This window comes from Tasmannia lanceolata, unplaced genomic scaffold (assembly GCF_043159265.1).
Source record: "Tasmannia lanceolata isolate RefF3 unplaced genomic scaffold, GAP_Taslan_0.1 ptg000037l, whole genome shotgun sequence".
Classification (NCBI taxonomy): Eukaryota; Viridiplantae; Streptophyta; class Magnoliopsida; order Canellales; family Winteraceae; genus Tasmannia; species Tasmannia lanceolata.
Genome location: NW_027518714.1, coordinates 41,976,978 through 42,002,068, shown reverse-complemented (window position 1 = coordinate 42,002,068; position 25,091 = coordinate 41,976,978). Strand labels below are relative to the sequence as shown.

At 38.7% G+C, this 25,091-nt stretch overlaps 1 non-coding gene across 1 annotated transcript; it reads right to left on the bottom strand.

Annotated features, from left to right (window-relative positions):
* Positions 1-709: 709 nt before the first annotated feature.
* LOC143862776 (small nucleolar RNA R71) lies at positions 710-816 on the bottom strand. The gene has a single exon (XR_013240486.1). It is a non-coding gene; the product is annotated as a small nucleolar RNA R71 (small nucleolar RNA).
* Positions 817-25,091: the final 24,275 nt, after the last annotated feature.

Below are 25,091 nucleotides of genomic sequence, written 5' to 3'. Positions count from 1 at the left end.
AGAATAGGATTGACAACTAGATTTCTCTTCCTTGAGTTCGACCCGTATTTACACGATCTGTGCACTTACGGTTATTTAATTTCTCAATCAAGTTTTTGGCACCGCTGCCGGGGAAGAGAGTTGCATTAGAATCTTAATTATTCGAAGTGTTAGATTAGTAGTTATTTTTAGTTTAGTTATAATTTTGGTTGCTTGCTTATCCATCTCTCTTACTTGGTTTATTTGTGTTTATGAGTGCAGGTTGGGTGCGGAACCCGGCCAATCGATTAGAAAGAACTAACAGGTTAGAGACGGCGGAAGACATCGAACCAAATCCAAATCAAGTAGTCATGGCGGAAGAACAAGAGCCGCCCAAGAGTTTGCACGATCGCTTCTATCCGGCCCGAACCGCGCAACCTTCTTGCATTCGATTGCCGATTGCGCAGGGCAATAATTTTGAGCTAAAATCACAATTTATTTCTTTGCTTCCTCGTTTTCATGGCCTCCCTTCGGAGGATGCTTATTTATTTTTGCGTGAGTTTGAAGATGTATGTGCTTTGATTAAGTTGCAACAACTTACCGATGATGCGGTAAAGTTGCGGTTTATTACGTTTTCACTCAAGGATGGAGCCAAGAAGTGGCTCTATGGCTTACCAACGAACTCCATCACCACTTGGGAGGAGTTCGCCGTCGCTTTCCTAAATTTTTTTTTCCATTACATAAAACTAATAAGCTTAGGAACGATATTTTACAATTCAAACAAAAGCCATTAGAGTCATTTTCTAAGTTTATGGAGAGGTTCAAAGACCTACTCCAAGAGTGTCCTCACCATGGAATTGATTTGTGGCACTTATGCCAAATTGTTTATGAGGGCATAGATTACCAAACAAAGCAACTTATTGAATCATGTGTCCTAACGGTTTTACATCTTTCACGGATGAGGCCGCGGCATGGAACTTCTTACTTGATTTGGCAGAAAAAACAAGAGAGTGGGAATCCACTCAACACGGTGAGAGAGCCACTTCAAGTAAGAGATTTCTAATAGAGGGTGCCGTGGCAAAAGAGGCTCATCTTGATAGCTTAATCAAAAGGCTAGAAGCAATAGTTGTCAAAGGACCCTCACAAGTCAATCAAATTGCACATAATGTTCCCATGTGTAATTGGTGTCAAGCCACGGACCATGTCATGGAAGAATGTTCAACTCTTGCTAAATTTGGTAATTCTAATGAGAATGTGAGTTCTCTTTATGCTAATAATCCTTATCCTAGCACTTATAATCCGGGATGGAGAAATCATCCCAACTTTTCATGGAGTCAAAGTGGGCCATCTAATTTCCAAGGCCAAGGCCAATTCGGCCAACCTAGGCCCACCTTCCCTCCCACTTTTGTTCGGCCATCCCCTTCCCCTCCGACTTTTTAAAACCCCATGATTAATAATGTTTCAAATCAGCAACCACCGAATTTTCAAAAACAAGGAGAGTCGGCACGCATAGCTTCCTTAGAAAAAAGCATAGAACTTCTCACTAGCACTTTCATGACAAGCCAACACAACATGGAGAAGCAAATCTCCCAACTTGCCATGGCGTTGCATGAGAGGGAAAAGGGGAAGATGCCAAGTCAACCCGTTCCTAATCCAAGGAACGTGAATATGAATGTGAATCAACAGGTACCGCCAAATCAGTTAATGCCATTCAACCAATTTTGCCGCCGCAAGAGCCCTCCAACGAATGTAATGTCGTATATGCTTTAAGGAGTGGTAGAGATTACCACAAGGAGGAAGTTAGATCTAAACATTCTATGGATATCCAAGATACATCCAAAGAGGTAAGAAAAGACTCCCCTCCAACAGGTTCGATTGCGGAACCCAAACAGGTAAGTACAGAAGAGGTAACTTCCCCCTGCACGAGATTTCATTCCTAAAGCTCCTTTTCCAAGGAGACTTACTAATAATAAGAAGGTGGATGCCATGGATAAAATTTTAAATGTGTTTAAACAAGTGCAAATTAACATTCCTTTATTAGATGCGATTTCTCAGGTTCCTACTTATGCTAAAGTGTTGAAAGATTTGTGCACACAAAAGCGCACAACTAATGTGCCCAAGAAAGCTTTCTTGGCCGCAAATATAAGTTCCATCTTGTCTCAACAAATGGTGGCTAAGTATAAGGATCCAGAATGTCCTACTATTTCTTGCACTATTGGTAACACAAATATTGAACATGCTCTTTTGGATTTGGGTGCAAGTGTAAATCTCTTGCCTTTTCCTGTATTTAAGCAACTAGGATTAGGAGACCTCAAACCAACCACCATCACTCTTCAATTGGAGGATAGATCAATTAAAACACCCAAAGGGATGGTTGAGGATGTGTTAGTTAAAGTAGGTGATTTTTTATTTCCCGTAGATTTTGTTGTGTTAGATACCGAGCCTGTTGCTAATATCAAGGATCAAATTCCTATCATCCTTGGTAGGCTGTTCCTTGCCACTAGCAACGCTCTAATTAATTGTAGAAATGGATTAATGAAATTATCTTTTGGAAACACATCGGTTGATTTTAATGTCTTTAGATTGGGTAAGCAACCAAGTTTTCTAATTAAATTAGATAAGTAGTTAATAGAGATCATTAAAATTTGGTACACTTTGCTTAAATTAGGATTTTAAATAAAAAAGATCTTAGTTGAATTTGATTCTTAGATTGAATAGAATATACGCTTATATATAGTGTTGGCTCCGAGGTCTAAGTCCACGGAAATCCTGAGTCCATTCCAGGCAACATTATATCATAGCTAGTATTCTAATCAGTATAAGAATAGGATTGACAACTAGATTTCTCTTCCTTGAGTTCGACCCGTATTTACACGATCCGTGCACTTGCGGTTATTTAATTTCTCAATCACTAACTACCATCAATTTGGGTTTGTTGATCATCAAAACAAGAGAGGGATGTTCCCTTGGGCTTACAATGAGTTAGAGGCCTGAGAGGTTCTTTTGAACTATGTCTGGCTGAGTTCCACATAACAACACTTTGTGCTCTATTATCGTGGTGGTCGGAGTCTTGAGATTGGGAATAATTCGTCTGCATTTGCTACTTCATTTGATGAACCTCAGACGCCAGGGCGACCACTTGTCTAGTGAGATTCACAATCAGTTCTTCAGAACCCATAACCATTGAATTTTAGGAATACTCAGATGCCAAGGGGAAGTTAGGACCTTTGCCCTTAGAAGCGACAATGGTTGGACCAAATTTCTCAGTCAGTTGAGCCTTGATGGATTGGTTTTCTTCCTTCAGTTCCTTCATCTGTTGGACAAGCAGGGTCAAGGCTTCCATGATGCAAGAGAGCTAGGAATTTTTCATAGAATCCACCATGAGTATGGAAAGAGGAGATGGTGATGCTTTCGAAGAAAATGGGGAATTAACTTCCTCACTAACTGAGAATAGATTCAAACCCAAGGAACTTTCCTGGATTCTCAGTGGTGAACAATCCTGATATGGAAATAATAAAAATAGTATATGAGCTTGACATTCATGGAGTGTTATCTCTCAATGATTGAAAATGATTATGGAGTAAATATGTAGTGATAGAATGAATCCTAAATGACTGAGACATGATAAAGATGACATGGTCGGTTCACGGGGATGCCCCTAGTTTAAGGACTATCACAATGAACTTTGAAGAGCTTAGCAGATGATCGTAAAAAGGGTTGCCTTTAGAGTAAGAAGGGATTGACCTTAAACTAGGGATGCAATGATTCTACGAGAAAGATGACCTAGGCTAAATGACTGAAGATGGAAATCCTATCCTAGATAAATGAAATGTCTAATGGAAACCCTAAGCTACAGGACACATGACCTTTAATAATAGGAAAATGAGTACCAAGTGATGCACAGAATGAGACCTAGACAAAGAATCACAAAACGAAGACCAAATGGATGACAATGAGGTGACTATCTATGAGAAAGACTAGATACCCTAAGAAATGAATTTTCTTAGCCTAGGCTAATGACTGGGATTGCCTAAGACTAAGAATGATGAAATATAATGATAGAGAATGACATGACTAAATGAGAGAAGGAATTTATAGAATTTGAGAATTATGAAATTGAATGAGCAGGAATTTATTAGACTTAAAGATGATGGGATTCGTTAGGAGAAAGATCAAAATTTATGATCGAATGATTTGGCGAGATCGCTCATGATTGATTTTGAAGGATAAATCAAGAAGAGACTAACCTATGAGATGTTGGGAAAGATGAGATTTCTATCCTAATCTCAAAGGAAAAGTTTTTTATCTTCTTACATTTTATCTGGTGTTACCTAAAGGCATCACAACCTAATCCTAATCTAGCGGAGTCGAGAGAGGATCTCAATTCATGACTTGTTCGTGTACCTAGAACCGATCGTAGTCACTGGAAGATGGACTACGGCCTAATCTAGACACAAATGGGTAAGGCATCCTAGTCTAGGCTCACACACGTGATGCACATGTGTTCGTACAACATGCAAGTGTGTGGTAATCTAGGGGTAAGGCCAAGAGTTCCCTTAGTGCGAATCCGTGTTCAATGTACTCTACCGGTGTCCGGGTAGCAGTACGTGAATTAGCGGATCTGTTTACGCATCATGAAGGTATTGTGCTAAGGATAGAATGTTTCCCTAACACAAGAGTAACTAGGTCATGACCTCCCAGACCATCATGCTACATAACACTCTGTGTGCCTAAATAGGACGTGTGTGTATGTGATATGTAAGGATTTGGATGAAGTGATGATAGTGTGTGCAAACAAGTTTCCGAAATCTATGATGCCTTCAAGTTTTGTTAGATTTAGTCTGCAGTGTAATGTGATAAGAAAATAAATTTTAGCATACAAATAAGTCTATCAAAGAGCAACACAAGCATAGAAGAAAGAGTTTTTATGAGCCTAATAAATTAAATTCAAATAAGTTATCCTTTGAAATTATAATGAAGTTAGGTGGTCCCCAGCAGAGTCGCCAGTCTGTGGGACCCAATCCCGCGAGGGGGGTGACCCGCCTCTCTCTTGGTCTCTCGTACCTACGAGAGCAGCGTGTGCTATTGATTATTAATATAAATCATCTTTTCTGTGAACTTGGGATCACTAAAGAAATTCGAATTTCACGTAAAAGAGAATGACCAGAGTCGCCACCTAGCTAAGGGACCTAGGACCCATAAGTGACACTGCAATGATCTGTGATCCTAGAAGTCTAGATCCATTACCTGATTACGTGAATGGAAGGTATGATAGATTACCACTATATGCACCATTCTCGTCTGGTAATCCGGTCTTCAATTCCAAAGATTAACTCACTTAAATTTATTATAAAATGCTCATTTAAACTCTCTTGATGTGATCTACTGGGTATGCACCATAAATGATCTAATTTCAATGTGGTTCATAGATGCATTTTTTTATTCTATTAATTTACTTTGATTAAATCTAAGTGAAAGTTCTCCTAAAATCTAATTTGAGGGAATCCTAGATGATTTATTTGATTTGTTTTAGTTAATTTAGGGTTCTAAAATAATCAAGAAATAAAATACAACCCTAAAATCCTACCGAAGTGTGTGTAAGGTCGACCTGAGCTTGGAGTGTCATACAAGTGGCCTACGTACCCAAGCTTCACTTGGATCAAGGTCGACGTAGTTCGGTGACCTAAACTAAACTACATATGCCTAACTCATCTAGGACACCGATCTAAGCTGGACTCACTGTTTCAACAGTTTATGAGAGATTAATTAATTCAAGTTGATTAAGTTTTATTATCTTAAGACTCCATCTAAGATGCTATATGATCCTATCTAAATGCAAGATACTCCCTAGACTAATACAGGTGGGCCCTACATCCTAGGTTAACTAGGCATGTCCTATAGGGAAAGAGGATTAACTACGTGAAACCTAATCTAAAGCTTAGTTACTAATTATAGCAACCAGATGTGATGAGGCTTGCCACACTCCTAACTCTAGAACTTCCTAGAACTTAGGACTCAATCGTGACATAAGTTTTCCTAAAGGGGCTCTAAAGGTTCCTACGAGGTGGGACCGTGATCCAACGGTTCCAGAATCATTTTGCATGTGGGTTTGGCCAACCCAATTTATTAAGTTGGTAATTTTCTTATTTTAGGGGTCCCTATCACCTAGAAATCAGGGCATTCTAAGGCTCTAAGGGTAAATTCACGTAGGCTAAGATTTTGACCAAAACAGCAAGTTATGAAGACTCTCAGTGATTTTTGGGAATTTTTACTTCAGTAACTTAAGGATTATGATGGTTCTGGAAAATATTGATGTTCTGAATTTTTCAGGATTTTAAGAAATATAGTTAATTTTTAATGATTTTTATCAATTTAGGCAATTTATCGATGTTCCAAAGCAACCTATACTAAATATAGTGCAAGTCGATCCAAAATAGTACTGAAACATTCTCATAGCAGTAGTAATTTACAGTAGAAATTTTAGACATTTTTACTGTGATTTACTATTTTTTACAAATTAATCAAGATCAGGCTGATTTGAAAAGAAAATTATCTAATAATATCCAAATATTATAAAAAATTCATGGTATGTCAAGGAAAGACCTATGTATTTTATTACCAAATTTCAGCCTCGAAAAATTTCTTTTTCATCAGAATCATCACCTTGAGTTGAAAATCAATTATTTTCTCTATCAATTTACCGATATTAATGAATAATAGGTATCAAAACACCTTTAAAAACAACCAAAATTTTACTGGAACATTCTAATAAGATTATTAATCCATTACAAGAGAAAAATCTCAAAAATTAGTGTTTTTAATATAAAAAATCATCACCATGAGCAAATCAATGTTTTGACTATAAATCCATGAAAACAACTGATATTTCTAAATTCTAAAACACAAATCTTCTAAGACATATATGAAATTGATTCCTGAAAAATTTTGAAAATTTTCAAGGTATTTTACTCTTTTTAGTAATAAAAACAATTCACAAGTAATTTATTAAAATACCAAGTTAAGCCGAAAATTCTTGAAATTTTTTGTGTAGGCTTAATACCTTAAAACACTACTGGAAACAAAGCTTTAGCAATTTTGGACGTCTTTTGACATACTTTGGATTTAATCTTTCAGAAAGAAACCCTTTTCTAGGTAATTTTTGAAAGATTACAAAGCTAACAAAACATGTCAAACCTTGCTGGAAATTTTAATTTTAAATCATTTTTTAATATATATTTTACTCAGGAATCAAAAAATTCAGAAAAACTTGGAGTTTTACAATACTTACTTTGAAAAGTGGGTTTTAACCATCAATTTTAATTAGCAAAACTAATTTTTCTTCAGCCAAAAAAATAGGTAATATCATATATTAGATCCTTCTATAACATACTAAAATTTCACAAGAAAATTCATTCATATGCTTGATGATTACATGTAAAATTCTAAAATCTTAACCCTACGCATACTTCCAACTCTTATTCTAAAAGAGTTAGGGTACCAACCTTCAAACATTATCCAAAGTCTCTATGGCTTTTGATCCAAGATATTTGCTTTGAAAAGCCTTTTAATACGTAGTAGAAAACCAGAATCGCCAGAAGAGATGAACCGCTTCGAATAATGACCAAGAGAAGATGAAGGAGATGGGTTTCCTTCACTAGAGTTCGAAGAAATATGGCTAATTCCTCCACAAAAAGGGGTAGACGAATTTTTTATGGGAGAGAGGAACAGCTGGATGAAATTCCAAAGATACAAAGGTTGGCTTGATCCATATATGTAGAGAAAGCTAGGGCAAAAAGCAAGAATAGCAATTTCCCACGTGAGAGTTGTCATTTTAGCTTTCTTTCTAATTCTCTCTATTGGCTTGCTTTTCCTCCTTGTTTCTTAATTGTTCATCTTTCTATATTGAATGCAAGAGGCTATCTTAATGACCAAGGCATTCTATTTTGCATTTCTAAATATTGTAGTTTCCAAAATAAAATAAAAAGAATACAAGATATCATGGTGATTCCTGTCCAAAAAATACTTTCCAATGTTAAAGCTCCTTTTTGACCTATTTAGCGGAAGAATCACGAAAAGTTGTAAACTCCAAAGTTGTAGCCCTTTACAAGATCTTTCCAACGCATATTTATACTTTAAATTTGGCCCATCGGTTAAAGAGTTACGACAATTTTAGTAGACTAAATTTCCCATCCAAATGGCACTGCCTGATTTTAAAGCTCATTTTTTACTTATTTCGTGAAAGAATCACGAAACGTTTTAAACTAGAAAGTTATAGCCCTTCTCGAGATATTTCCGACAAGTACAAGTACGAATTGTTTAGAGAAGTGGTTAAAACGTTATGGTCATTTTAGCGAGCTGAGCATGTTAAGTCTTTCTTTATACGTGAGGTAATTCACTTTAAACATAAAATAGTGGCCCCCCAACCATTGTCGTCGAATTAAAGAGTTGAGAGCAGGTCCACACCATGTGTTGGGAACATGCGTGGGTCCCACACACATGACCAAACCTCTCTCCCCCCTTGAAAAAATCTTTTTTGACCAAAATGACCTCGTTTGATCAACACGTATGAAAAAGTCACCAAAATGCCATCAAACCGGAATGCCCCTTAAGGGTAAAGTTAAAAATGGCAAGTAGATGTGGGAAATTTTCAAAAATAGAAAGTATTGAAGTTCATTTCATATGGTCGATGCCGTCAAACGGGATCATTTGGAACTCCCTGGAAATGCTCAAAATGCCCTTAGACCACAAAATTTTCAAGAAAGATAGAAACCCTGAGAAATTCTAAAAATAACAGATTTTCAAAAATACTCAAAATCATTCATGATTTCTCAGCCAAACTTTCGGGATAATTTGGGATACATTGAAAATGTCCAAAATACCCCTAAGATGTGGAAAATGATAAAAATGGCGAAAGCCATGAGAAATTCTAAAAATAGCATGTTTTCACACTTGATTGGAAACACAAGATATAAACATCGGGAGACTAATGGAACCCCCTGAAAACCTTCGGGATTGCGTATCAACACTGGAACACTTGAAATAAGATGAAATTTACCCTAAAACACAAGAATGCATGACCTAATGCAAAGAGACTGACTTAGAATTTAATAAACCAATCAAACCTTTTGCTTTTTAAAGCGTAGCAACATGAGGGTGTCTACAAGAAGAAACAGTTTTGCAAATCGATCAAGGACCCTCATGGATGGACGACATCGGCAAATACCTGAAACACGGGATACTGCCCGAAGACAAGAAAGAGTCCTAAAAGATTATCCTACAATCCGCCCGATTCATTCTACACAAAGACGAGCTGTACAAAAGATCATATTCGTGGCCCTATCTAAAAAGCCCAGGGCAAAGTGAAGCAGCTCGCTCACTCAGGGAAGTTCATGAAGGCATATATGCGGAGAGCTCCTGGGCGAAAAAGCCCTACCGCACAAAGTACTCCGGAGAGGATACTACTGGCCCACTCTCAGAAAAGATGCATCAGAGCTTGTAAGGAAGTGCAAAAATGTCAGAAGTTCGCTACGATTGACCATCTCCCCGCATCATCACTGGTCCCGATTCTAAGCCCGATAACCCTTGCGGTGTGGGGAATGGACGTTCTGGGGCCGTTCCCCCCAGCAAGTGGGCAGAGAAAGTTTGTGGTCGTTGCAATCGACTACTTCACAAAATGGGTCGAAGCCGAGCCTTTGGCCAAGATTACTGAGCACAACATCACGATAACGGAAGACAATTTGAAATCAGTGGTCTGCTGTTTCGCCATCCCTAAAGGTCATGTCACCGATAACGGAAGACAATTTTACAATGCTAAGTTTAGAAGGTTTTGTGCACCTGGAAATAGATCATCGATTCATGTCAGTGGCCCATCCCCAAACAACGGACAAACTGAGGTGACCAATCACATATTGCTGCAAGGTATCAGAAAGTGGTTCGATGACCGCGAGGGAAGATGGGCCAACGAGTTATACCATGTCTTATGGGCATATTGCACAACGACCAGGACTGCAACGGGAGAAACCCCTTTCAATCTAACCTTCGGAACCGAAGGACTGATACCATTGGATATTGATACCCCCGCGCTCAGAAATTAGTACTTCAACGAGCAACACAATTCTGATGGGCTGAGGACCAACCTCGATCTATTGGAGGAAGCAAGAGAAAGGGCATGGATCAAAATGGCGGCGTATCACCAAAGAGTAGAGGTACCATGACACAAAGGTGAAAGAAATACTTTACTGGGTTGGGGATTTGGTCCTAAGGCGGGCCGCCGTATCACAACCAACCAAGGTAGGGAAGCTCACCCCAAACTGGGAAGGCCCCTACAAAGTCGCAAGAATCATAAGACCGGGGGCCTACTGGCTGGAAACACTGGATGGCCATTCGCTCCCCCACGCATGGAACTCTAGGAACCTCCGAATGTTCTATTAATAAACAGAAAGGAAAGAAGTCGGTGTAATGACCCAGTTGTAAGCAGGGTTTTTTCTTATCAATCAAAGTGATCACTTAGATCCTTACTTATCTCCTCAATTCAGAACTACGTTTCAAACCTTAATTATGTGCAATGAGATAACAGGGTCACCAATAGAATCAACGGTTGGATGTCGACCAATAGAAGGTCATATGAAAATCCAACCGACCTTCTTATGACGCAACGTTTGAGGGATTTCAGAAAATCCCAACTTGTAGATCGTACGAAGGAAGGTCATCCAGATTAAGGACGGTCTCTTCACAACTCAACGGTTGGAGGTTGACCAATAGAAGGTCGTCCGAAAATCCAACCAACCTTCTTATGACGCAACGTTTGAGGGATTTCAGAAAATTTCAAGTTGTAGATTGTACGAAGGAAGGTTGTCCATATTAAGGAAGGTCTCTTCACCACTCAACGGTTGGAGGTCGACCAATAGAAGGTCGTCCAGAAATCCAGCCGACCTTCTTATGACGCAACATTTGAGAGATTTCAGAAAATCCCAAGTTATAGATCGTACGGAGGAAGATCATCCACATTTAGAACGATTTCTTCACAACTCAACCGTTGGAGGTCGACCAATAGAAGGTCGTCCGAAAATCTAACCGACCTTCTTATGACGCAACGTTTGAGGGATTTCAGAAAATCCCAAGTTGTAGATCGTACAAAGGAAGGTCGTCCACATTAAGGACGGTCTCTTCACCACTCAACGGTTGGAGGTCGACCAATAGAAGGTCGTCCAGAAATCCAGCCGACCTTCTTATGACACAACGTTTGAGGGATTTCAGAAGATCCCAAGTTGTAGATTACGATGGAAGGTCGTCCACATTTAGAACGGTCTCTTCACAACTCAACGGTTGGAGCTCAAACAATAGAAGGTCGTCTAGAAATCCACCCGACCTTATGACGCAACTTTTGAGGGATTTCAGAAAATTCGAAGTTGCAGATCATACGAAGGAAGGTCGTCCACATTAAGGATGATCCCTTAACAACTCAACAGTTGGAGGTCGACCAATAGAAGGTTGTCCAGAAATCCAGCCGACATTCTTATGACACAACGTTTGAGCAATGTTTGAGCAGGAACCCAAAAACTCTCAAACCCATAAGAAAATTGATGAACTAGGACTTAACCAAACTTAAGGTTCCAATTTAATTTTCAATTCCTTTTGCAATCAATTTCCAATTTAGGTTAGAGTAATTTTTCAAATCCAATTTTCCAATTAATATAGGCTTTAGATTATTGGTTCACTTTGCCTAGATATAAGGATTAACTTGGTAATCGTTTCTTTATTGTGTTCAACCTGTGTCTATTTAGTTTGTAAATTTAAAATATATTATTGGATCTGAGGTTGTAGTCCACGGAAATCCTGAGTCCATTCCAGGCAACAATATATCGTAAGTTTATTTTCCAAATAGTATAAGCGTAGAAATCACAATAAGCTCTTCCCAGAGTTCAACCCGTATTTACACGATCCGTGCACCTTGTGGTTATTTAATATCACAAACACTCTTCTTTAAGGCCTTCTTCAAACCGGCTCGATCAGCAGCGTTCATTTCTACCCGAGTAGAACAAAGGATGAGAAAAAGACCAAACGTTAAGGAAAATCTCCTAAGTCATAGTTCGAACCTTAAAGCAGGGACTCACTTTCATTAGTGGCGGAGCTAACGTTGCACCACTTCAACATCCTCTCAACTATGAACTCTGGCCAATTGATCGATTCTTCCTTACAGAGGTCTTCAAAGATCTCCGCTTCATCCGGACTCAGTTGAGGGGGGATGTTAATTTCATCTATGTACATATGCCTCCACCTCGTTCTAAAAGTCCAGTTCATCCTAGAACGGACAAAGAAATACTTGTTCTTCCACCCATGAAGACAGTGTTCCCCATATCAACTTCACGCCGATTCTTTGGCTGAAATACATCCAACCGTGTTCTTTATGCCACTTCAACGAACCACATCGGCGGACCAAACTAATGGTGGCACTACAAGAAAAAAGGTTTTCACCGGCGTTCTATACCGCCGCTAAAAGATGGCCTATCCACCGGCGAATATCCAGTGGTCAAACAACCACCGGAGAAACTACTGTGGGTAAAGATGTTACCGGCGGTTTTAGCGAACCGCCGGCGAATAACCTATATTGCCGGCGGTCATAAACGCCGGCCAATGTCGGAGAGAAGTGTTAAATTGCATTTATTGCCGGCGGTTAGAAAATGCCTCAGAAAATCAAACTAATTGCTGGCGGTTAATAAACGCCGGTAATAGTTTTATCCAGTGCGTGATGTAATAGTTTTGCAGGCGGTTTAGATAAAAAAACGGTTATTTTAAGATTAAAAATCGAACTAATTGCCGGCGTTCATGACAGCCGGTAAATGTTTTTTTTTTTTTTAATAAAAAACGGTTATTATTCTTCATTCCCTTCATGGGAACATATATACTTGATAACAAATTATCGTTTAAGACATTATCCACATCAAAGACACAAGTAGAACTACACATCCAATAACATCACTTATATTTCTTGTTCATCCCTCCACGTAACCCTGCGCTCCCGCAAGTACTATGAGCGTGAAAAGCACCCCACCTTCCATCCATAGCCATTCACAAATGATATCCTCAGAAACAATTCAATCACAATGATAATGGATGATACAAGCAGGTGCAATAAAAGAGCATTCAACAATAAATACCAAAAGCAAGCGAAGGAGGGATCAAATACCAAATTTAAAAACTCAATAGGAGAATATAACTACACCAAATGGATGTTGAACTGCCATCTGTATCATATTTACACCAAATAATTCTTAAAAGTTTAATATATTAGTATAAGAATCCATGCTTCTTACGTACTTCCAATTCTAGATCGAAGAAAGTCCCCTATTCCATTACATGATCTGATGAAGTCATGTATCTCCTTGTTTAATACACACGGTAAGAAGACGCAGCCAGGAAAGAGGGGCTTAGGTTTTACTGAATATGAACCAATCTTTAGCTTCCTTTTCATATGGACAGCTGGTAAATAAACCTGAAATGAGATAGACAAGTATGACGTAATTAAGAATACACTATGTGGACAATATCATTACATAAATAGATAAATGATGAGTAGTTACAAAGATTGCTCCAGAAACCTTCTCAGAAAATCTACCATCAGATTACATTTGCAAGGAAAACAAATTGGTCACATTGGCATAAATAGGTATCAAATGAGAGTTTTATACCATTCGTTGATGAAACAACAATCATAAAATGCAAAAACATTCAATGCAAAATGTAATGGAGTTTTGTACTAACTCCACCAAGTTAATGAAACAACAATTCCATTGTGATGCAACACATAACTCAATAGGGGCAGCTGCACCCCTTATGCTTCATGAAGCTCTGCCCCTGGTTGTAGGTCGCGCCTAAAAAAATGTGGCCCATGAAATGATCATAAATCCTTCAATTTGTAACCCTTTTTTTTAACTGTTATCGTAACTCCGCAAATCGATGGGTTTAGGATCATCCTATGGCCCACATTTTTGGGGCACGACCTAAAAAATAAATGGTTTCAAACAATCCATTCATTCCGCATGTAAACGAGGCAAAGGTGGGCCCAGTAAGTGTCTTTTTAATACGGTTAAAAGTCCAACCTCTTAACCTAAGCCAAGCTATCTGGGACAGCTTAAGCACCTGCATATTACACAGTTAGACAGTTGGTCTAGTTGCAATTTTTCTCTATAAATAGCAGATCCTTGCATCAACTACCAGAACAAGCAACCACTTATTTCTGTTGTTATTATTCACTAGTAGTATCAGTAGTAGTGCAAGTTTGAGGTTTTGTTAGCTTGTTAGAGCATCCATGGCTTCTCTTGTCATATCTTCCACCTCCACCTTTTTCATCTCTTTATTAGCTTTCTTTTGCCTTTTGAACTTGTGTTTCTCCTTTAATATGAATCAATCTTTCTAATCAATGAATTTTACAAAAGTGGATGTAATATTGATATCGAAATGGTTATGGGGTTATCCTCTAACCGCAATATGTTTTTCCATGGAAATGTTTTTTTTTTTTTTTGAAAAGAACCAACTCCTTATTGGTTCTGCTATAATCAAGTTACAAACACCTTACAATGCTGGGTACGAGTCATCCCCCACATATAAGCTTCAAATTAATTCCACCCTTTACAAAAACCAAAACATAGACATCAATCCATAATCTGTAATATCTAGCCCCACTAGTATTCATCCTTGCCACCCGCAATGTTACAATCATCACCTGCAATCTAAAAACCTTTAACGACAGAATGTTTCAGCCATAACACCTGGCTGAAACATCCCAGACTACAAAAAAAGGAATGCATTCCATTATCGAGATGAGATCGCCAGTCCAACAGTTTCGCACACCACCTAAACTGCCTACAACAGGTCATTCCTAGAGATGGTGAGACTGTCATGTCCTTGGCATAAGCTAAGTTGGAATCAAGTTTCTCACTGAGAGCCGAGGCTAGTCCCTCCCACCATAATCCTCATCCTCCCATATCCTCCTCAACTGATCATGCGCCTATCACCAAACCCATGCCTAGACTACCCAGCCCCCACCTGACATAAGCTACCAATTCTCAGACATGAGCAGCTATCCAATCTGGACTGTAAGTATACCATGATTTTCATGTCCCCCACACGCATGTCCTCCCGCTGGCTGGACACCCTAGGAAGCAGAACCATCAGAAAAACCAGTCCCATATCTGACAACTATAGTTCTGTAACACTATCCTTTCTCTTCAATGATCGCAACAGAGGCCATTCTGCATGTTTGTCAATGAAAAAAATAGAATATGCTGATTCTGATCGTCTTAATGTTTTACAGTTCTGGCATATATAAAATTATGTCAGACAAGACGGTCTGCATTCAGATTTACTGACACTCTTGGCTGAAACCACACAGAGAGGCAAAATACACTAAAGGCTTTTTAAAATATATATAGATCATACATATGATCCTATTTAACATATCAAATGATATAAACAAACAAGAAGAATGTCGGTTTCAGAATTTTAGCATCAATAAACAACTAAATGGCAAACTTTCCCTGCAAAATGCTCTAATTATCATCCCATCAAAAAAATATGATCATAACCACAATCAAACTAACTAAAATATTGCATGTGACTATGCACACCTTTTGCATGATATTGTTGTTGTTGATGAGTACCGATATTCTTCTTGGTAGTAGCCGGTCCAATCCGTATCTGTCTTGTAGAACATTACATCCCATTCATTTCAGTCATGGCAGTCAAGCTCTACAACGAACTCATGAAGAAAACCTATGGGTGAATAAATACAAGAAGAAGACAAATAAGGTAATATTACATACAAAATTGATTGAATTGTACCTTGTTGAGCTTCTCCACATTTGCAGTTCAGTAATTAGGTATCTACTCAAAACCAGCAAAGCCTCAAAGTTAAACAGTAACACCATAGCAATAAAATAGGCAAACGAGCAATATAATGCGCACAAGTTTTAATTCTGGATAAAGTAAGAGACCCATTATATGAAGAAGATATACAAAAGTCCATAAACGAAGACAGAAATACAAACTCAAAATGTCTATTACAATGCAACAAAAGGTATATAGTCCGAAAATCAACAATGAAACTGAAAAACAATCAAAACATATAGTAGAGGTCGGTCTCAAGCGGTATGAGCTGGTCTAATCTGCAAGAAGAAATCACACAAAAAAATATTGAAATAAATTAGAACACCAAGTTAATAACAACAAAAATAAGGAGTAGTAAAATTTTCATTAGTCATTTACTTACAAGATAGGACTGCCAAGCAACTGGTGCTCCCGCTGCATCTCCAATAGTCTTGAGGTATAGGGATGGCTTTAGCAAGGGTTCCTCCGACTCAAATACGATATCGATTTGGACCACAGAGTATCCAAGTCCAATCGGCAAATCATCAACCTCATCATTAGGATCTCTGCTCAGAAAAATGCCCCGGTTGGAGGCCATCCAAATAAAGAGATCGTCCGAAAATTCAACCGACCTCCATATTTTGCAACGTTTGAGGGATTTCGGAAAATCCTAAGTTGTAGTTCGTCCAGAAATCGTCCGAATAAAGTGTCGATCTCCTCGCAGTGCAACGGTTGGAGGACGTCCAGATAAAGAGGTCGTCCGAAAATTCAACCAACCTCTATTTTACAACGTTTGAGGGATTCCGAAAAATCCTAAGTTGTAGATCGTCTGTGGAGAGTTCGTCCGAATAAAGTGCTGATTTCCTCGCAATGCAACGGTTGGAGGACGTCCAAATAAAGAGGTCGTCCAAAAATTCAACCAACCTCCATATTTTCCAACGTTTGAGGGATTCCGGAAAATCCTAAGTTGTAGATCGTCCGTGAAGAGATCGTCCGAATAAAGTGCCGATCTCCTCGCAGTGCAATAGTTGGAGGACGTCCAGATAAAGAGGTCGTCCCAAAATTCAGCCGACCTCCATATTTTGCAACATTTGAAGGATTCCAGAAAATCCTAAGTTGTAGTTCATCCGAGAAGAGATCGTCCGAATAAAGTGTCGATCTCCTCGCAGTACAACAACGATAGGTCCTCCAAAAAGAGATCGGCCAGAAAGAGTTCATCTAAGATCCCAACCGATCTCTACATGGCTCAACGATGGTGGGCCGTACAAAAAGAGACCGACTAACTAAGGTCGTCTATGTGAATCACCGGCCTCTTTGCAAAAGAACGTCTGAAGATCGTCCAAAGAGAGATCAGCTAAAGGAGATCGACTCAAAAAAAAAAGAGGTCGTCAATGTCCACAATCGATCTCTCCACAACCCAACAATTGTAGGTTAGATAAAGGAGATTGGCCGAATAAGGTTTTCCGACACCCCTCAGCTGACCTCAACAAAAAAAGGGGGAGGGGGGGGGAGGGGAGACCAACTCTCCGGTAGCGCCCAAGCAGGTCACATTCTCCCAGACCTCAAAGCGGCCGGAAGGAGTGGGGGGCAACTAATGGGGATAAAAATAACCACCCAATCGGCAAACTCCATGTGTCAAAGGGTCCCCAGATGTCAAAGGGGTATCGAAGTAATTTCCCATAGTCAACACAAAACCCCTACAAAAAGCGGTATTTACGCCTCATTACCACCTACTCAAGGGCAATATGGTAATCATACCACAAGGGAAATTAGAGATTAGCCCTAACACACTCAACCACTATAAATATGGGTAAAACCCAAATGGTAAAGGACACAATTCCCAAAACTTACTATTTTCTATTGAGTTTTCCTTATCTATTGTTGTCACTGACTTAAGCATCGAAGGGCCTTACTAGAGAAACCCCTCTGCAGGTCGGTCTTCTAACCGTTCGCTCGTGTGTGTAGGCCCAAACTAAAGTCCTGAAAATCCAAGGGTAGGCCCGAGTACTTACTCTAATGGCAACTTATAAGGAGGGAAAATTAGGTTACTAACAAGTTTTAAGCTTTTGAAAACTCTAACCCAATTTTGAAGATTTAAGAGATCAAAAAGGCAATTAAGCACACAAGTTAAATCCTAAGTGCAATGCAAATATAAAGCAAGAGATAAGAGAGAATGCACCCGAGATTTAAAGTGGTTCGGTCCTCAAAACGCGAGGCCTACTCCACTCCACCAACCAAACCCGTTGATGGCTTCACTATTTGATCTTCTTAACTTCGGCGAAGATCGGTGCCGATTACAATTTCAATTGCCTTTAACCTTGGTGGCAATCCTCACCACGGAGAGTGGGCTCCGCTTCTCCGAACACTCGCCTGAATACAATCTTTTGAACAAGAAAGAAAGAACAAAAATTCCTCACTAGGGTTCACAATGTTTGTAGAAGATATACAAATTGAGTCTATGATCCAAATCCTAATTCTAGAGGATGAGAGGCATAAACAAGCTTGATTCACTCTTAGGATATTCCAATAGGTTTTTAGAGTGTTAGAATTGATAATTGGGAAGTTTAGAATACCCATATATATAGAAAACCCAAAATATGACCGTTTGGGGGCATAGTGGTAAATCTGGCAAAAACCCAATGGCTATAATTTCTTCCCGAAATAGTGGTCTCGGAGTTCCGAGAGAATTCTCGGAGTTCCGAGAAATTCCTCGGAGTTCAGAGAATTTCTCTCGGAGTTCCGGGAATACAAACAGAAGTTGGAAAAATGTTACTGGACCATTTCTCGGAGCTCCCTCTCTCGGAGTTCCGAGAAGCCTATTTCCAGCAGATTTTCAATTCTGTTTCTTATTTGTTTTGGGCTTCCAACTCTACACCAAGTTGGGATTGTTATGAGGGTTCCAAAGTGTTGGAACACTACAAGGACAATCTCTTAGTCATATTAGGGTGTGTGAGATTACTTTATTTATGCCTTTTAAAATCTAAACTAGGATTAGATCTTATACATTCTAAAATGACTTCGATCTTCAATTGCGATGCTTTAAGTCTTCATGCGTCTTGGATCTCCGATGTCTTGGCCTTCCGAATGTAGTCCAATGAGAGCTTCTTGGCCTCAATCCAAGTAATCTTGTCTTTAAACAATCATGATCTACAACTTAGACAATCAAACACATTAGTGATATTAAATCACTTGTGTATTGGAGTCACCAAAAGAAGATGAGAATGCCAAGGTGGGAACCATTGGGCTTACAATCTCCCCCTTTTTGATGATGACAAGCACAAGAGATTTTCCAATAAAAGCATACATATATTTTCTTACACTAGATTTTTCTCCCCCTTTGGCATCAATAAAAAGGATGGGGTAAAAGAAAATCAAAGGGATAAAATTTATAATTTTAAGCTCTTCCTTTTTCAAGGAAAAAGACAAACATAAAACTCCCCCTATTTAGAGTTTTTATTCAACACAAGAGGGGATATTTAAATAACCATAAAAAGACATTCAATTTTAAGTGCAAGCCCCTAATCTAAAAACACATATGAAGAGAATCATATGGGAGCTTTAGGAACCCAAGATTTCTTGGTTCCACCACAATCCCTAATCTTAGATGCACATTGGAATTGGTAGTGACCATTGATTCCACAATAATGGCATCTAACATAAGGGTTAGATAGACTAGTCCTATCATAAAATACATGATTAGGTCTATGACTAGTCTTCTTCAAGATTATGTCAATAATTTTATCACCATTTAGGAATCCATGGAGACATAATCTTAACCTTTCATTTTCATTATGAAGATGGGTTATTTGATTTAGAAAATCATTTGTGTCATCGTCATAAGATTTGGAAGAGCTTGCCACATTTTGGAGTTTAGCAATTTGGCAAGATTTCTCATCCAAACAACCCTTAAGGGTCTCAAATTTAAAATTTTTAATTTTTACTTTAGCTTGAGATTTGGAAGAAGAAGATTCATTTTTCAAAACATCAAGTTCATTTTCTAATTTTGAAATAGATTTTTTAAGAACTTTATTTTTTAAAATTTGAGAATGCAAGGTAATGCATAATTCATCATAAGATATGTTTCCACTATCACTACTTGATGAATTACAAGAGGGGTTAGAATTTACCTCATCTTCATGGGTGAGTGCCATGAAACAAAGATCATCCTTATTAGCTTCCCCTTCACTCGAGCTCTTTCCCGAGGTGTTAAAAGCATCCCAAGCGGCTACAAGACCCTTGTTCTTCTTCCAATCCTTCTTTCCCTTGTACTTCGAGGAAGATGACTTGAGAAGTGGACAATCCGGTCTTTTGTGTCCCGTCTTCTTACAATTGTACCACCTTATTCATCCTTCTACTTCACTTTCTTCTTACTTCTTCTTTTTATCCTTTTTGTGCTTCTTTCTCCATAAGCTTTTGAATTTTCTCAAAGCTTCTTCTTCATCACTATCCGCCTCACTTAAGAAAGATGAGTCCGCTTTCACCTTGAGTGCTAAGGATCTACTCTCTTTTTCTTTCTCTTTTGGCTTCTTCTCCTCTTGTCGGGTAGTGAGGAGCATCTCATGAGTGATAAGAGATCCTACAAGCTCTTCCATAGTTAGCATCTTGAGATCCTTTGATTCTTGTATGGCGGTGACCTTTGGATCCCAATATGGAGGAAGTGACCTAAGCAACTTACTCACAAGGTCATCAGTAGGATAAGATTTATCAAGATTAGCTAATTCATTTGATATTTTAGAAAATCGGGTATACATTTCATATTTGCTCTTTAACAAGTTTATTTTGGAATCCTTGACTTGTGATGTTCCCTCATGGGTAACGGCAAGAGTATCCCAAATAACCTTGGCGGAATCAAAAAGAGCTACTCTATTAAACTCCTCCATAGATAAGGCGCAAAACGAAGAGTTTATAGCTTTGTAATTTAAATTTGCATGCCTTTTCTCTACTACATTCCATTCTTCAAATGGCTTGGAAGGCAAAGTGTATCCATTTTCTACAATATGCCAAAGCTCCACATCTATCGAAAGAAGATAGATGCGCATCCTTGTCTTCCAATGTCCATAGTTGGACCCATCAAAGAAAGGAGGTCTAGTTGTGGAATGGCCTTCCGGAAGTCCGGTTCCATTTATGTTTGCCATTTCACAATTAGAAAGTTGCCAAAGATCTTATGATCTTTCCCTTGTTAAAATTTTTTTAAAAAATTTACCAAAGATTTTAAGAAAAGAAAATCTTTTAAGAGCCAAGGCTCTGATACCAAGTGAAAATCCAAGAGTAGGCCCAAGTACTTACTCTAATGGTAACTTATGAGGAGAGAAAATTAGGTTACTAACAAGTTTTAAGCTTTTGAAAACTCTAACCCAATTTTGAAGATTTAAGAAATCAAAAAGGCAATTAAGCACACAAGTTAAATCCTAAGTGCAATGCAAATATAAAGCAAGAGATAAGAGAGAATGCACCCGAGATTTAAAGTGGTTCGGTCCTCAAAACGCGAGGCCTACTCCACTCCACCAACCAAACCCGTTGATGGCTTCACTATTTGATCTTCTTAACTTCGGCGAAGATCGGTGCCGATTACAATTCCAATTGTCTTTAACCTTGGTGGCAATCCTCACCACGGAGAGTGGGCTCCGTTTCTCCGAACACTCGCCCGAATACAATCCTTTGAACAAGAAAGAAAGAACAAAAAATTCCTCACAATGGTTCACAATGTTTGTAGAAGATGTACAAATTGAGTCTATGATCCAAATCCTAATTCTAGAGGATGAGAGGCATAAACAAGCTTGATTCACTCTTAGGATATTCCAATAGGTTTTTAGAGTGTTAGAATTGATAATTGAAAATTTTAGAATACCCATATATATAGAAAACCCAAAATATGACCGTTTGGGGGCATAGTGGTAAATCTGGCGAAAACCCCAACGGCTATAATTTCTTCCCGAAATAGTGGTCTCGGAGTTCCGAGAAATTCCTCGGAGTTCCGAGAATTTCTCTCGGAGTTCCGGGAATACAAACAAAAGTTGGAAAAATGTTACTGGACCATTTCTCGGAGCTCCGAGGAATCTCTCGGAGTTCCGAGCTCGGAGCTCCGAGAAGCCTATTTCCAACAGATTTTCAATTCTGTTTCTTATTTGTTTTGGGCTTCCAACTCTACACCAAGTTGGGATTGTTATGAGGGTTCCAAAGTGTTGGAACACCACAAGGACAATCTCTTAGTCATATTAGGGTGTGTGAGATTACTTTATTTATGCCTTTTAAAATCTAAACTAGGATTGGATCTTATACATTCTAAAATGACTTCGATCTTCAATTGCGATGCTTTAAGTCTTCATGCGTCTTGGATCTCCGATGTCTTGGCCTTCTGAATGTGGTCCAATGAGAGCTTCTTGGCCTCAATCCAAGTAATCTTGTCTTTAAACAATCATGATCTACAACTTAGACAATCAAACACATTAGTGATATTAAATCACTTGTGTATTGGAGTCATCAAAAGAAGATGGGAATGCCAAGGTGGGAACCATTGGGCTTACAAGTCCCCCACTCACTCTTCGTCACCAGCTCAACCACTCACAGATTTTGACCGCAACATGATGGGGGTAAAAATAACCGGCAAACTCCACGTGTCAAAGGTCCCCCAGATGTCAAAGGGGTATCAAAATAGTTTTCAATAGTCAGCACTGTAAGCCCAAGGGTTCTCCCAAGGGCTCCTAATACTTTCACCCATGTTTTGATGATTAACAAACACAAATTGATTAGGAGAATAGGACGAATAAGTTGCCTTGAGTGTTGTGTTGAAACAGGAAAAGGACAGTACATTACATTACACAACACAATGCATGACTGGAGATCCATGTGGACACGACATGAAGTAATTCAATCTTGATGGAAGCACGCTCAAAAAGGCATTCGATGGATGGTCCTACAAGATAGAGTGAAGATTTGAAGATCTCAAACAAGTCAGGCATCAAACGGAGCATATTGAAGATCATGTTCAAGAGAAAACTAAAGAAGTGTTAAATCCGAGTATAGGTTGTATCTCTAACACTCTTGATGTTTTCTCTATCAAGGCACAGTCTCTCGGACCCCCCAAAATTGTAGTTTTTATGTCTAAGAGAGAACCCAAAAGGATTGCAAAAGAAACTCTGAAAAAGATTTGAAAAACACAGTTTTTGCAATTGGCGGTCGACCGACCTTATACCCCGGTCGACCGGCCCTTTTAAAAGGTGAAATATAAACTGGTCAGAAAGCGTTCTGCGGGCGACCGCGACAGGCCCAGTCGATCGCGATGAGGAAAAATCGATTTTTAACATTTGACGGAACATGGCCCGCGGGTGACCGCAATAGACTCAGTCGACCGCGGTGATAAAGATTTTAAATTTAACAAAGAGGGCCCGATGAGGCGCGGGAAACCGCGACACCCTGGTCGACCGCCCCTCTCTGGAAAACTAGTCGGTTGGTTTCCTGCACAGTTTTAATTTGCACCTAGTTTTGACGGTTTTGCCCTCCAACGGCTATATTCATTCAGAGGTTATAAAAAGGAGATCCAAGCTCTATTTTAACTTGATGAAAATATTTTGTAATAGCCTAACACCCACAAATCTACTTGGTGATCATTTTTGGGTTTTTAAACCTCTCCTCAAACACTTGTGCCTTTATTTTGATTTCATCCAAAGTGTTAGATTTAGGATTTTATTGCTTATCTTTGAGAGAGAGTTTGTAGTGAGCTTTAGTATGCTATTTGCCTACTTAGAGGCTTTTGTGAGCTTAAACCTTCTTCTATAATTCATTGTATTCGCAAAGAGAAGTGGTTCCCTTTAAGGCGGTTTGCGAAAAAGGGTTCATCTTCTCGGAGGCGTTCTTGCTAAGAGGAGCAATTACCTTGAAGGAGGTTTGCAAAGAGGTGGTGTTCCTTGGAGGCAGTTTGTACAAAGGGGGTTTGCCCCTTGAAGGAGTTTGTTGTAAAAGCCGGGAGATTCGGCGTGCGAAATATCATTTTAGTGAAGGTAAATCCCAAGGAAAGACCAAGTACTTGGGTAGTGGAGTAGGTCCGTTTGTGACCGAACCATTATAAATGATTGTGTCATCTCCTATCTTCTTCCTCCTTCTTCTTGTGGTAAATGGTATAATCTAAACCCTACTTTTCTATTATCGTTGCTAATTGAACAAGGGTAAGGTTTACAATTGATATTTGTGAATATTAACTATTAACTTTAAAAGTGTACTTAACAAGGGCAAAAATTTTAATAATACAATTCACCCCCCTCTTGTGTTGTCTAATGGGATTTCAATTGGTATCAGAGCTAAAGGCTCTTACATAGGTTTTCATTGAAAACCTTCAGGAGAAAAGATCAAAGGAAACCAATAGATTTTAGACTTCCCATGTTTGATGGTTAGGATTATGGATCATGGTTGATCCGTATGATGACCTATATTAAAAGTCTAGAGTTTGGTGTGTAGCAAACCATAGAAAAGGGAGTCATTTTCCCTAATACTAGAAAATTTACTGATAAAGACACCAAACAATTTATTTTGCATTCAAAAGCTCTAATTGCATTGTGTTGTGCCTTAAGCACTAATGTATATAATGTTGTATCATCATGCAAAAGTGCTAAGGAAGTTTAGAACAAGCTTAAAGAACATTATAATAACCCAACATTTTCAAAGTTGTCTCACTAATAACTAAAATTGATGTACAAGAAAGTGAGCAACTCAAAACTAAATATTTAGAGCTTAATAAAGAGTTAATGGAAAGAAATAAAAAGGACTTGTTGATTAAGAAGTCCGTTGACTCCATGATATGCAAAATCAAGACCTATGCCGGGCGACCGCAGGATGCTACCTGAAATTCTAGGGCATCTCAAAATTTATCGGGTTGGTCAACCCAGGTAATCCGAGCGACCGCGGTTGGGCTTGGAGGTCGACCGCCATAGGTCCGGTCGACCGCGATAGTTGAGAAAATTTCATCTTGTACAAATGCAAAAAATATTTGGACTATTCTTGAAAATCCTTATGAGAAAAATAGTAGTCTCTCTTCAAATGATAAAAATATTATCTTTGATCAAAAAGAGACTCTACAAAAATCTTTTGCAAAGGAAAATTCTTTCAAACATTCAATTTCTGATTTGGAAAAACAAATTGAAAATTTAAAATCGGAGGTTAATGAATGTTTAGAAAGAAATGAAAAATTAAGTCATTTGAGCAAAATCTTGATAAACAAAAATGATGACTTAATTAAAAAGTGCATTACTCTTGGAAAAGAAAAAGAAAGCTTTGAA